The sequence below is a fragment of the Engystomops pustulosus genome, chromosome 2 (assembly GCF_040894005.1).
Source record: "Engystomops pustulosus chromosome 2, aEngPut4.maternal, whole genome shotgun sequence".
Classification (NCBI taxonomy): domain Eukaryota; kingdom Metazoa; phylum Chordata; class Amphibia; order Anura; family Leptodactylidae; genus Engystomops; species Engystomops pustulosus.
In genome coordinates, this window is record NC_092412.1 from 137,556,154 (window position 1) to 137,568,471 (window position 12,318).

The 12,318-nt window shown below is 46.3% G+C and overlaps 1 protein-coding gene across 2 annotated transcripts in view; it reads right to left on the reverse strand.

Moving 5' to 3' along the window:
* The window catches only part of MAN1C1 (mannosidase alpha class 1C member 1), a 99,539-nt gene that overhangs the window by 11,126 nt on the left and 76,095 nt on the right, over positions 1-12,318 (reverse strand). The gene's annotated exons all lie outside the window — the stretch shown is intronic.

The window sequence follows — 12,318 nt, forward strand, 5'->3', positions numbered from 1 at the left end:
GTGATAACTGCACTTCCTCTTGGTTTAAAGAAAAATTGGATGAAGATTTTCGGTTCCATTCTATATGAGGATGAGTGCAGCAGAGATTAGGCCCAAGGAAATGAATATTTGTACAGCCGGGAAGGCAGCCGCAGCGTGTTACCAGAGATTATGTCATATACAACAAAGAACCATTATCTTTGTCTCGGAATGCAGTTTTTCTGTGTTCCCAATATAAACAATATCATACAGATACCAATAGCCACAGCATTAAAACATAATAAACAATGTTCTGTCATTGACTATGACTGTTGCTGTATTCATTTAAGGAGAATGGGGTAGATTTGTCAATCTCTTCAGTTTAGTCAATCAGAATTCAGTTGTTGTTTGTGCCATGAACACTTTGGGGTGATGTATCATTTTGTTTTTTGTCTATGTGTGATGTTGATTTTGCGCAGTTGTGGTGCAATTCATTAAACTTGCATAGCCAAGTGTTCACAAGTGGACTGTATTCATGTATTGCGACTTTCCATTTAGGCGCAAATTGACTCCACTGCCAACAGATTTATCAAGGAACAAAAGCCACTTTAAAGGACATCTACCATAAAAATCAACCATGGATAAACTCATAGACCCAGGCACCAGGACTGTAGTAAGCTACTTATATGTTTTTATTCATGGCCTTCTTCTTTCCAAAATGAACTTTTAAAATTATACTTATGAGCCTGAAAGACTACTTGGGTAAAAATCTGAGAAAAAACATAGATAGAAGTTTCACATACCCTGAAGTCCAAATGGTGTTGGAGGTCTGTTAAATGGAGTGCACACGTGGTTCTGGGTTGAATCTGTAGATACTTGAAAAAGGGAAAATCGTAACACATCCAATAAAATTTAAATCACTTTATTCTTCATTTTTTAAAATCGTACAGTGGTGTACAAGTAGGCGTGAAAAGCTACCCGTTTCATCTTGTCTAAGCTTTACTCATGGTGTGATGACTTAGACAAGCTGAAATGCGTAGGTTTTCACGCCTACTTGTACACCACGGTACGATTTTAAAGAATGAAGAATAAAGTGATTTAAATTTTATTGGATTTGCTACAATTTTCCCTTTTTCAAGTGACTACTTGGGTAGTTCCCAGAGCCCCTCTGTGCTGCAAATTCACAGGCTATTACAGTGTGCAAGGAGCATTTCCCACTTCCACTGTATGAGGTAAGTGCTGAGGGAGCAGAGGGTCAGGGTGAGACGGTCTTACTGCAGAGGGAGCTGCCCCAGAAACCTTTCAGGCTCATTAGCATAATTTAAAAAGTTATTTTTTTTTGGTGGAAAGAGGTTATGGATAAAAAATATAAGATAATTACCACAGTTATGCTGCCTGGATCTATAAGAATGTGTCCCTGGTTTATCATGATGGATTTTCATGGTAGATTTTATTGAATCTGAGGGCAGCAGAGCTCCAAAAACAGACATAGAACTGTCACAAGGAGCATGCCTAATTATATACCCCCTTTGTGCTTGTCTTAATCACTTTGCATCACATTTACCAAGAGGTTTCAGGCAGTTTATAGACACTTTTGCGACTGACTGTGTGAAAAGAATCTTTTACTCTTTTACTGAGCCCATTTTGGCTAAGGCCTTTAGCCAACGAACCGTGTTGACAATCAAATGACTTTGATAGTGAAAGTTGTACGAGTTTGATCAGATTTTTCAGGTTGGTCAGATTTTTGAGTGTGTTCAGAGCATAGATCATTCAGAGTTCAGTCCCTGTGCGATGCACCAATGCATTATTTTTGTAGCTTAAAATTATATTTCAGCTGTGTCAGATTCTCTCTGCTCTCAGCTACTTTGAGGAAATTTGTTCAGAAAAAAGTGACCGCAACTAGGATCATCCACGCATTATTTCATGCATAGACTTGAATGGGCATTTTTTTCCTGTTCTAAGGCCTCATGCCCACAAGCGGTTTTCTCGCGCAAGTTTCATGCGATCCGTCATCACATTTGACTTGCACAAAACATTCACAGCTGATAGCTGTTCAATAGATCTTTACACACATCATTTTTTTCCTTGCTGTGTATCTCTTTTGCAATGAGCTGCGTCAGAACTAGAGAATGCCCTACTCTGATACGAATCACAGGAAAAAACGCCCATTCAGAAAGACTCTCACACAGGTGAAAGATGATTTTGTGCTAAAAATACACATTGCTGCATAGCATTCAGACGATTAACTATTAAAATCTGAGCATCAAACTCTGACCAAAATTGGATCAAACTTGCATAATTTTCATGAAGCAATGAGGTCTTAGGGTGCATTCATACAGTCGCAGCCGGGCGGGCATACAGCTGTGCTCTGGAGAGGAGGAGGAGGTGACCCCTCCCCCCTCTATAGAAAAAAGCGCCGTATAGCTGCAGACACGGGGGAAGATAGAGCAATCCGTGCACTGTATTGCCACCGGGCCGCCATTGCCATCTATGGGGACGTATATGCAGCTGCATACGTATCCCCCTAGACGGCCATATGAATGAGGCCTTATGCATCACATACAGATTTGTTTTCTCTTCCTAGCTTCAGTGATTTGTCATTGATGCCTTACAGAACCAGCCACACGTAGCGCTTTGTCTGCGCTTGCAAACGCAAACGCAAACAAAGTCGCGTCCACCGGGGCGGGCCTCGGCCCGATCGCATCTGCGTTTCTACGGAAACGCCTGCGATTGGGAACGAGCCGCCGGTGTTTCGCGTTAAATTAACGTTAAATTAACGCAAAACGCCGATGGCTCATTCCCGATCGCAGTCGTTTCCATAGAAACGCAGATGCGATCGGGCCGAGGCCCGCCCCGGTGGGCGCGACTTTGTCTGCGTTGCGTTTGCAAGCGCAGACAAAGCGCTACGTGTGGCGCCGGCCTAAGGCATAATGTGAGCTTTTCTCCTAAGAAACCCCTTTTAAGAGCAAACATGTGATATCACACAGGTGCACGGTTCGTTAGCATCACACAGCTCTGATTAGACTGTGTGTTCTAACGAGCTGTGCACCTGTGTGGAAGTAGAACAATAAAGCATCCTATAATAATACAGTAATCTTTATATAGTGCCATCATATTCTGTAGTGGTTAAAAAATCATAGGGGACATATACAAATATACAAACAGTCGTATGGAACAATAGGAGCAAGGTAGAATGGCAGGAAGCAGAGATCTAGAAAACTGTGAATTGATACAGAAAATATATTGAAAAATGTTAGATCTTTTCTAGAGATGAGCGAACATACTCGTCCGAGCTTGATGCTCGATCGAGCATTAGCGTACTCGTAACTGCTCGTTGCTCGGACGAATACTTCGCCCGCTCGAGAAAATGGCAGCTCCCGCCGTTTTGCTTTTTGGCGGCCAGAAACAGAGCCAATCACAAGCCAGGAGACTCTGCACTCCACCCAGCATGACGTGGTACCCTTACACGTAGATAGCAGTGGTTGGCTGGCCAGATCAGGTGACCCTGGGATAGACTAGCCGCTGCCCGCGCTGCTCGGATCATTCTCTGTCTGGATGCCGCTAGGGAGAGAGCTGCTGCTGGTCAGGGAAAGCGTTAGGGTGTTCTATTAGCTTACTGTTAGGCAGGAGTGATTGTACAACAACCCAACAGCCCTTCTTAGGGCTACAATAACGTTATACTTTTTTTTTTAATTTGCTTGTGGCTGGGCTTGCTGGCAGCTAGTACCATATTGTGAGGAATTTGCAGGGGGACTTGCTACCGTTGTGTTTAGCTCTTAGTGACACACATATCCACCTCAAACACCAAAGTGGGAAAATTTATTAGGGGTTTGATTTCAATTAGGCACAGTCTGCCAGTTTCTTTTTATTTTACGTTTATTTTTTTAATAACTCAGTGTCATCTCATCTTGCATAGTAGTGTGCTTTCATACTTGGCTAGAAAATAGCCATAGGAGAATCCAAACGGCTTACTTACGCCTACAGTAGCGTTATATATATTTGATTTCTGGTTGATCTGCTGGTGGCTGTACTTGCTGCAGTGCATCTACTAGCAAATTGTGAGCAATTTGGAGTGAGACTTGCGACCGCTGTGTTTTGCGCTTAGTGACGCACATATCCATCGCAAAGACCGAAGTGGGAAAATTTATTAGGGCCCGGGGTTGTATTTCAATTAGGCACAGTCTGCCATTTCCTTTTTTATTTTACGTTTATTTTTTTCATAACTCAGCGTCATCTCATCTTGCATAGTAGTGTGCTTTCATACTTGGCTAGAAAATAGCCATAGGAGAATCCAAACGGCTTACTTACACCTACAGTAGCGTTATATATATTTGATTTCTGGTTGATCTGCTGGTGGCTGTACTTGCTGCAGTGCATCTACTAGCAAATTGTGAGCAATTTGGAGTGAGACTTGCGACCGCTGTGTTTTGCGCTTAGTGACGCACATATCCATCGCAAAGACCGAAGTGGGAAAATTTATTAGGGCCCGGGGTTGTATTTCAATTAGGCACAGTCTGCCATTTCCTTTTTTATTTTACGTTTATTTTTTTCATAACTCAGCGTCATCTCATCTGGCATAGTAGTGTGCTTTCATACTTGGCTAGAAAATAGCCATAGGAGAATCCAAACGGCTTACTTACGCCTACAGTAGCGTTATATATATTTGATTTCTGGTTGATCTGCTGGTGGCTGTACTTGCTGCAGTGCATCTACTAGCAAATTGTGAGCAATTTGGAGTGAGACTTGCAACCACTGTGTTTTGCGCTTAGTGACGCACATATCCATCGCAAAGACCGAAGTGGGAAAATTTATTAGGGCCCGGGGTTGTATTTCAATTAGGCACAGTCTGCCATTTCCTTTTTTATTTTACGTTTATTTTTTTCATAACTCAGCGTCATCTCATCTGGCATAGCAGTGTGCTTTCATACTTGGCTAGAAAATAGCCATAGGAGAATCCAAACGGCTTACTTACGCCTACAGTAGCGTTATATATATTTGATTTCTGGTTGATCTGCTGGTGGCTGTACTTGCTGCAGTGCATCTACTAGCAAATTGTGAGCAATTTGGAGTGAGACTTGCAACCACTGTGTTTTGCGCTTAGTGACGCACATATCCATCGCAAAGACCGAAGTGGGAAAATTTATTAGGGCCCGGGGTTGTATTTCAATTAGGCACAGTCTGCCATTTCCTTTTTTATTTTACGTTTATTTTTTTAATAACTCAGCGTCATCTCATCTGGCATAGCAGTGTGCTTTCATACTTGGCTAGAAAATAGCCATAGGAGAATCCAAACGGCTTACTTACGCCTACAGTAGCGTTATATATATTTGATTTCTGGTTGATCTGCTGGTGGCTGTACTTGCTGCAGTGCATCTACTAGCAAATTGTGAGCAATTTGGAGTGAGACTTGCAACCACTGTGTTTTGCGCTTAGTGACACACATATCCATCGCAAAGACCGAAGTGGGAAAATTTATTAGGGCCCGGGGTTGTATTTCAATTAGGCACAGTCTGCCATTTCCTTTTTTATTTTACGTTTATTTTTTTCATAACTCAGCGTCATCTCATCTGGCATAGCAGTGTGCTTTCATACTTGGCTGGAAAATAGCCATAGCAATAGGATAGCATCGTTTGGTTTTAAAAACTAAAAAACACAAAAAAAACCAAAAAAAACAAAAAAAAGTTAAAAAAAAAATTCAAGTTATAACTCTCATTTTCAAAATGTTTAACCCGAGGGTTAGGGGTAGAGGACGAGGGCGGGGACGTGGGCGTCCAACTACTGCAGGGGTCAGAGGCCGTGGTCCTGGGCGGGGTGAGACACCACCTGCTTATGAGGGAGCAGGGGAACGCCGCAGAGCTATACTCCCTAGGCTCATGTCTGAAGTTACTGGGACTCGTGGTAGAGCACTGTTGAGGCCAGAACAGTGCGAACAGGTGATGTCGTGGATTGCCGACAATGCTTCGAGCAATTTGTCCACCAGTCAGTCTTCCACGCAGTCCACCCATGTCACCGAAATCGGCACTCCTCCAGCTCCTGCACCTCAGCCTCCTCCCCCCCAGTCTGCCCCCTCCCAGGAAAATTTGGCATTTGAACCGGCATACTCTGAGGAACTGTTTTCTGGACCCTTCCCACAGTCACAAACCACTTGTCCGGTTGCTGCTGAGCAATTTTCCGATGCCCAGGTTTTCCACCAGTCGCAGTCTGTGGGTGATGATGACCTTCTTGACGTAGTGGAAGAAGTGTGTAAAGAGGTGTCCGACGATGAGGAGACACGGTTGTCAGACAGTGGGGAAGTTGTTGTCAGGGCAGGAAGTCCGAGGAGGAAGCAGACTGAGGGATCGGAGGATGATGAGGTGACAGACCCAAGCTGGGTTGATAGGCCGGGTGAACACAGTGCTTCTGAGACGGAGGAGAGTCCTCGACCAGAACAGGTTGGAAGAGGCAGTGGTGGGGCCAGACGGAGAGGCAGGGCCAGAGCTGGTGCATCAGCGCCAAATGTGTCAACTAGTGAAGCTCCCGTGGCGAGGGCTCCTGCGGCGAGGGCTAGATTTTCAGAAGTCTGGAGGTTCTTTAAGGAAACACCGGATGACCGATGGACTGTGGTGTGCAACATTTGCCAAACCAGGATCAGCAGGGGTTCCACCACTACTAGCTTAACTACCACCAGTATGCGCAGGCATATGAATGCTAAACACCCCACTCAGTGGCAACAAGCCCAATCACCTCCGGCCGTGCACACCACTGCTCCTTCCCCTGTGTCAGCTGATAGTCAGCCCCCTGCCCAGGACCCTGCCACAAAAACCCCATCGTCGCCTCCACGATCCTCCACAGCATCCACCAGCGTTCAGCTCTCCATACCCCAGACGCTGAAGCGGAAACGCAAATATAGTGCAACCCACCCGCACGCCCAAGCCCTTAATGTCCACATCTCCAGATTGTTCAGCCTGGAGATGCTGCCCTATAGGCTAGTAGAGACCGAGGCCTTTCGCAACCTCATGGCGGCGGCCGCCCCTCGGTATTCGGTCCCCAGCCGCCACTACTTTTCCCGATGTGCCGTCCCAGCCCTGCACCAGCACGTGTCAGACAACATCATCCGTGCCCTGACCAACGCCGTTTCTGACAAGGTCCACCTGACCACGGACACGTGGACGAGTGCTGCCGGGCAGGGCCACTATATATCGCTGACGGCACATTGGGTTAACTTGGTGGAGGCTGGGACCGAGTCTGACCCTGCGGCTGGTCATATACTGCCGACGCCGAGGATTGCGGGGCCTACCTCGGTCCAGGTGTTTCAGGCCTACTATGCCTCCTCCTCCTCCCACCCCTCCTCCTCCGAACTACCATCCGTGGGCATGGCGCCATCAGTCGGTAGCTCTAGGCACAGCAGCAGTGCCGTCGCTAAGCGACAGCAGGCGGTGCTCAAACTGCTGAGCCTAGGCGATAAAAGGCACACCGCCCAAGAACTATTACAGGGCATCATGGCGCAGACTGATCTGTGGCTGGCACCGCTGAACCTGAAGCCAGGCATGGTTGTGTGTGACAACGGCCGTAACCTGGTGGCGGCTCTGCAACTCGGCAGACTGACACATGTGCCATGCCTGGCCCATGTGTTAAATCTGATAGTTCAGCGTTTCCTCAAGACATACCCCAATCTGTCTGATTTGCTCACGAAGGTGCGCCGCATCTGTGCGCATTTCAGGAAGTCCAGCACAGATGCTGCCACTCTCAGGGCAGCGCAGCGCCGCCTCCAACTGCCCGCTCACCGACTGTTGTGCGACGTGCCCACGAGGTGGAATTCAACACTGACCATGTTATCCAGAGTTTACCAGCCTGCGCCGAGAGATTTTAGACTGCCAGATGTCAACTTCCACCAGAACTGGTAGTCAGGTCAGTCAGCTTCCTCAAGTCTACAATGAGGAGTGGACGTGGATGTCTGATATCTGTCAGGTGCTGAGTAACTTTGAGGAGTCAACACAGATGGTCAGTGGCGATGCCGCCATCATCAGCCTCACCATCCCGCTGCTTGGCCTGTTGAAAAAATCTCTGATCAGCATGAAGTCGGAAGCTTTGCGCTCGTCACAAGAGACGGGGGAAGAAGATTCCCTTGTTGATAGCCAAAGCACCCTTAGGTCTGTTTCTCAGCGCATATCGGAGGAGGTGGAGGTGGAGGAGGATGAGGAGGAAGAGGAGGAGAATGTGGGCGAGACACAAGAGGGGACCATTGTTGAGTCCTTCACTGTTCAGCGTGTATGGGCAGAAGAAGAGGAGTTGGAGGAGTTGGAGGAGGAGGAAATGGACAGTCAGGCCAGTGAGGGGAGTGAATTCTTACGCGTTGGTACTCTGGCGCATATGGCAGATTTCATGCTAGGCTGCCTATCCCGTGGCTCTCGCGTTCAAAGAATTTATTCCAGCACTGATTACTGGGTGTTCACTCTCCTGGACCCACGGTACAAGCAAAATCTTTCCACTCTCATCCCTGGAGAGGAAAGGAGTGTGAGAATGCATGAATACCAGCAGGCCCTGGTGCACAAGCTGAAACAGTATTTCCCTTCTGACAGCGCTAGCGGCAGAGTGCGTAGTTCTGCGGGACAAGTAGCGAGGGAGAGTAGGCGAGCAGGCAGCTTGTCCAGCACTGGCAAGGGTACGCTTTACAAGGCTTTTGCCAGCTTTATGTCACCCCAGCAAGACACTGTCACCTGTCCCCAGTCTCGGCAGAGTAGGGCTGATCTTTACAGAAAGATGGTGAGGGAGTACGTAGCTGACCATACCATCGTCCTAAATGATCACACAGTTCCCTACAACTACTGGGTTTCAAAGCTGGACATGTGGCACGAACTGGCGCTGTACGCCTTGGAGGTTCTTGCCTGCCCTGCCGCTAGCGTCTTGTCCGAGCGGGTTTTCAGTGCAGCTGGTGGCATCATCACCGATAAGCGTACACGCCTGTCGACTGACAGCGCTGACAGGCTGACGCTTATTAAGATGAATAAAGGCTGGATTTCTCATAATTTCCAATCTCCACCAGGTGAAGGAAGCTCAACCTGAATAATTTATCCACTCCTCCTCCTCCTCATTTTCCTCCTTCTCCTCCTCTTTGTACAGTAAAGCAGAGGAAACTGGCTATTTTTTGACAGGGCCCACTGGCTCTAGCTATAGTACTTTATGCATTTAATTTTTCTGGAGGGCCACCGACCCGGTCCTCTGTTTTAAACAATTTTTGGGAGTGCCACATACAGGCACTCAATCTATTCAATTTTTCTGGAGGGCCACCTACCTGCTCCTCTGGTTTGAAAACTTTTTTGGACTGCCACATACAGGCACTCAATCTATTTCATTTTTCTGGAGGGCCACCTACCTGCTAATCTGGTTTGAAAACTTTTTTGGACTGCCACATACAGGCACTCAATCTATTTCATTTTTCTGGAGGGCCACCTACCTGCTCCTCTGGTTTGAAAACTTTTTTGGACTGCCACATACAGGCACTCAATCTATTTCATTTTTCTGGAGGGCCACCTACCTGCTCCTCTGGTTTGAAAACTTTTTTGGACTGCCACATACAGGCACTCAATCTATTTCATTTTTCTGGAGGGCCACCTACCTGCTCCTCTGGTTTGAAAACTTTTTTGGACTGCCACATACAGGCACTCAATCTATTTCATTTTTCTGGAGGGCCACCTACCTGCTCCTCTGGTTTGAAAACTTTTTTGGACTGCCACATACAGGCACTATCCAAATTAAATTGTCTCCATAGCAGCCTCCACACGTTGTCTCCATTGCTACCTCCAAAAGTCGTCCATATAGCTGCCTCCATACATCGTCCCCTTATCAAATGAGGTGTGTCAGGCAGAAATTTGGGTTCTTTTCATGGATTCCACATCAAAGTTGTTAACTTTGTCGCCACCGTGCTGTGTTATCCACAAAATATACTGGCAAACTTTTATCATTTACCAATATTATTTCAGCGCTTCTTGCGCATCTGTTTACATTCCCCTCACCCGCCATATCCTAAACTTATAAGAACGCTACTACACTTGATCTTATACAAAAGGTTCTTAGAAGTGCTGTTTGGGGAGTAGCCTAGAGACAGGGGCTTGGATTGGCGAAAGCTCGCCTGGCAGCGGAGCGCCAGCTCCATGCGCATCATGCGCTTCTTGCGCATCTGTTTACATTCCCCTCACCCGCCATATCCCAAACTTATAAGAACGCTACTACACTTAACTTGGTGCAGGCTGGGACCGAGTCTGACCCTGGGGCTGGTCATATACTGCCGACGCAGAGAATTGCGGGGCCTACCTCGGTCCAGGTCTCAAAGGCCTAGTATACCTCCTCCTCCTCCCACCCCTCCTCCACCTCCTCCTCCTCCGAATTACCATCCGTGGCCATGGCGCCATCAGTCGGTAGCTCTAGGCACAGCAGCAGTGCTGTCGCTAAGCGACAGCAGGCGGTGCTCAAACTGCTGAGCCTAGGCGATAAAAGGCACACCGCCCAAGAGCTATTACAGGGCATTCCACATCAAACTTGTTAACTTTGTCGCCACCCTGCTGTGTAATCCACAAAATATACTGGCAAACTTTTATCATTTACCAATATTATTTCAGTGCTTCTTGCGCATCTGTTTACATTCCCCTCACCCGCCATATCCCAAACTTATAAGAACGCTACTACACTTGATCTTATACAAAAGGTTCTTAGAAGTGCTGTTTGGGGAGTAGCCTAGAGACAGGGGCTTGGATTGGCGAAAGCTCACCTGGCAGCGGAGCGCCAGCTCCATGCGCATCATGCGCTTCTTGCGCATCTGTTTACATTCCCCTCACCCGCCATATCCCAAACTTATAAGAACGCTACTACACTTGATCTTATACAAAAGGTTCTTAGAAGTGCTGTTTGGGGAGTAGCCTAGAGACAGGGGCTTGGATTGGCGAAAGCTCGCCTGGCAACGGAGCGCCAGCTCCATGCCAAGATCCAACTAACATAGTTTTAACTGCAGCACCTTTAATCTACTACTAGTTCACTGCCTCCATACATGGTCCCCTTATCAAACGAGCTGTGTCAGGCAGAATTTTGGGTTGTTTTCATGGCTTCCATGTTAACTTTGTCGCCACCCTGCTGTGTAATCCACAAAATATACTGGCAAACTTTTATCATGTACCGATATTATTTGAGCGCTTCTTGCTCACCTCCTTTGGTTCCTCTCTGCCACCCATTGGTTTGAAGCCTGAGTCCATTTAGGGTATGTCGCCATGCCACTCTCTAGCCTTCCGCTGCTGCCGCTGCCTCTGCATGCCGTCCCCTATAGTGTCAGGGTCAATTATTGGATGTTTTACATGCTATCTAGCTTCATTCTGTCACTCTGTCATGGCCATGCTGTTGCCCATAATTTTGGCATAATGGTGCGATTAAGCAGCCTCAGAGGCATCCATGCATGCTGCCCCTGCTGTTTCCTGTCCATTTCTGTGGTGTTTCCATCCTTTTCTGAGGTTCCCAGGTGTTTGGCCAAGCTTCCCTGTGCAGAGCCTTGGTCCCCTTGAAAAATGCTCGAGTCTCCCATTGACTTAAATGGGGCTCGTTATTCGAGACGAGCACTCGAGCATCGGGAAAAGTTCGTTTCGAATAACGAGTACCCGAGCATTTTAGTGCTCGCTCATCTCTAATCTTTTCATTATACAAACAATTTCAATTATTTGTTGGTATGTGCTCAAAAACTGAATCTTTCTAACGTGGCTTTAGGTGCAGGGTGCAGTCACACGTTGTAGTTAAAACTGTATCACACAATCAGTTTCCTGTTTTTTCATGTCCATTTTTAACTCCCCACCTTCGAAAATCTATAACTTTTTTATTTTTACATGTAAAGAGCTGTGTGACGGCTTGTTTTCTGTGTAACAAATTGCACTTCATAGTGATGGTATTAAATATTCCATGCCATGTACTCGGAAGCGGGAAAAAATTCCAAATGCAGTGAAAATGGTGAAAAAACGCATTTGCGCCATTTTCTTGTGGGCTTGGATATTACGTCTTTCACTGAGCGCCCCAAATGACATGTTTACTTTATTCTTTGGGTCGGTACGATTAAAGGGATGCCAAATTTGTATAGGTTTTATAATGTTTTCATACATTTACAAAAATTAAAACCTCCTGTACAAAAATTATTTTTTTGATTTTGCCAACTTCTGGCACTAATAACTTTTTTATACTTTAGTGGGTGGTGTCATTTTTTGCAAAATTTTGTAATATTTTCAATGATATCATTTTTAGGACTGTACGACCTTTTGATCACTTTTTATAGATTTTTTTATATTTTTCAAAATGGCAAAAAAACTGCCATTTTTGAATTTGGACGCTATTTTCCGTTACGGGGTTAAACGC